This window comes from Fukomys damarensis, unplaced genomic scaffold (genome assembly GCF_012274545.1).
Source record: "Fukomys damarensis isolate Sample0158 unplaced genomic scaffold, DMR_v1.0_HiC HiC_scaffold_35, whole genome shotgun sequence".
NCBI classification, from domain to species: Eukaryota; Metazoa; Chordata; class Mammalia; order Rodentia; family Bathyergidae; genus Fukomys; species Fukomys damarensis.
Genome location: NW_022900947.1, coordinates 41,134,226 through 41,136,613, shown reverse-complemented (window position 1 = coordinate 41,136,613; position 2,388 = coordinate 41,134,226). Strand labels below are relative to the sequence as shown.

Sequence of the window (2,388 nt, the reverse complement as noted above, 5' to 3'; positions counted from 1 at the left end):
GAAACCTGTAGACAGATAATTATTGTTGGAAGCAACCAAGATGTCCTCTGTGAGTGGATTAGTGAACTGTGGGTGCATCCATACAATGGACGACCATTCGGCACTAACGAGAAATGAGCTTTTAAGCCACAAGAAAGAAGTATCTTAAGTACATATCACTAAATGAAATATTCAAATCTTAAAAGATACCATAGAGTATATTTTCAATTATGTGGGATTCTGCAAAAGGCAGAGTGAACATCCCTAGGGATCTCATGTCTTTGGGACATTTGTCAGCCATGGCATATTTTTGTTTATTGGCAAAACTGTCAACATTTAATTGGTGTTAGATTCCGACTTGCACAAGTAACATGTTTTTACTGTTGAAAACCTAGAAGATGGCAAGTGATTGGGAAAACTTTCCTAAACTATTATTCAAATGTTTCTAAGAAGCTGAATTAATTGTCAATAGGTGATGGAAAACATGATAAGATATCAAGAAATCCAAAGCGATAATGCGTGAAGTCGTACACAGCATCTTGGAGTGGATCACCAAACTTCAAACTCTCAGTTGGGGAATGGGTGTTTTGAAGACTGTTGTGAAAACTGTCAAGGCATTATCAGTGTAGGGCTGAATTTTTTTTTTTTTTTTTGGCAATTGGTATTTAAGGTTCTTCCTTAGCATGATTAAATAAACTGTTTGATTTGTGTGGGAACAAAATTAGGGAGATTTTTTTTTTAAAATCAGTGGTTGTCAGGGGTTGGGGAGGAAGGGATGAATAGGTGAAGCACAGAGGACTTTTAAGGCAGTGATACTGTAATGGTCAGTACATGTCACCCATAGAATGTTCAAGAAAGAGCCCTGATACATGATGGACTCCGGATGATAATGATGTGCCCATGTAGGTTCAACCGTAGCGACTGTACTATTCTGGTGCAAGGATACTGATAGTGAGGAGGGCTGGGGTTGGGGAGGGCGAGAGGGTACATACAGTAGGGGTACACAAGATCACTCTCTACTTTCTGTTTAATTTTTCTGTCACCAAACTGTTGTAAAATAACTTTTAAAAAGTAAAGCAATTTGGAGAAGGACAGAGAGACTTCTAAGTAGATGCCAAAGCATGTTTAGGTATTCTCAGAGGTTTGAACTCAGTGTCCCTGATGGATGAATTGAAAAAAAAAAAAATCAAACGAACATGTAAAAGTAAGTGGGTGGGCTGGTATTTGGCTCAGTGGTTCCACCGCCTGCCTCACAAGCACGAGGTCCTGAGTTTGATCCCCAGTACTAAAAAAAACAAAACAAAACAAAAAAGTGGGAATCTACATTCTCAGTCTCTGGACCCCAAAAGGGGAAGACATGTCCAGGTCATATGCAGGAAGAAGCAATCCAGAGGTTTCAACCATCTCGTGCTCCATCTGCATCCTGCACCACCCACTACTTGCTGCTGGAGGAAGTGCGTAGAAAAGGGAGAAAGAAACACACAGAGAAACTCTCACGGAATGTTCTTGAAAAACTGAGAATTGATGAACTGTGCTAAATAATAGTCAAGAAAGACAAATTCACTTGAAAGGTACAAATTACCTATGAAAATAAAGTTAATATTTTGAGTCCATTACATTTAAACTTTTTAAATTAAAAATATAAAAGGAATTATTATATCCTAGAAACAAGGATGTCAGTTTTTCTAATCCTCTTTCCTCAAAAGGTAGAACATTTAGATGCTTATCAATAAAACAATGGCTAAATAATGGTATGTACATGCCTATAATTAATTTGGAATAATACACAGTTACATAAAAAGATGAAAAAGTTCTTTTCTAAAAAATAATTTTATTGATACATTTAGGGTATATAATATAATGACATTCATTATTTTCCCTGCCCTTCAACCCCTCCACTCCTCCCTATCTATAAAGACTTTGTTTCCATTTTTTCCTTTTTCTCATTATTAACTCCACTTCCTTCTTTCTTTTCCCCTACCTCTCCCATTTCCTCTCCCCTTTGCACTTTTTCTTTCTATTTTGCATTATCTATTATACCTTTTTGTCCTTATTTACACGTTTATTTTCTCACACTTGAGAAACTATTCCATATCTATACATGGGTCCTATTTATTTCACTTGAGTATCACCTCCATGTGTATCCATTTAGCTATAAATATGTGTAGTTTCTCATACTTTATGGCTGAGTAGTACACCATTTTATTTTAAAAATCACATTTTCTTTATTCAGTTTCTAGTTGATGGGCAATTGGGCTGCTTCCAAATTTTAGCTATTACAAATTGTGCATGGGTGCACATATATCACTGTGGTATGATTATTTTATTTTTTGGGGGGAAGATACCCAGCAGGAAGAATAGCTGGATCAAATGGCACTTCCAATCCTAGTTCTTTGAGGTATCTCCATA

The 2,388-nt window shown here is 36.5% G+C and overlaps 1 non-coding gene across 1 annotated transcript; it reads left to right on the top strand.

The window, feature by feature from the left end:
• The first annotated feature begins 241 nt into the window (after positions 1 to 241).
• Positions 242 to 354, top strand: LOC117284265. The gene has a single exon (XR_004515354.1). It is a non-coding gene; the product is annotated as a small nucleolar RNA SNORA24 (small nucleolar RNA).
• The last annotated feature ends 2,034 nt before the right edge of the window (positions 355 to 2,388 follow it).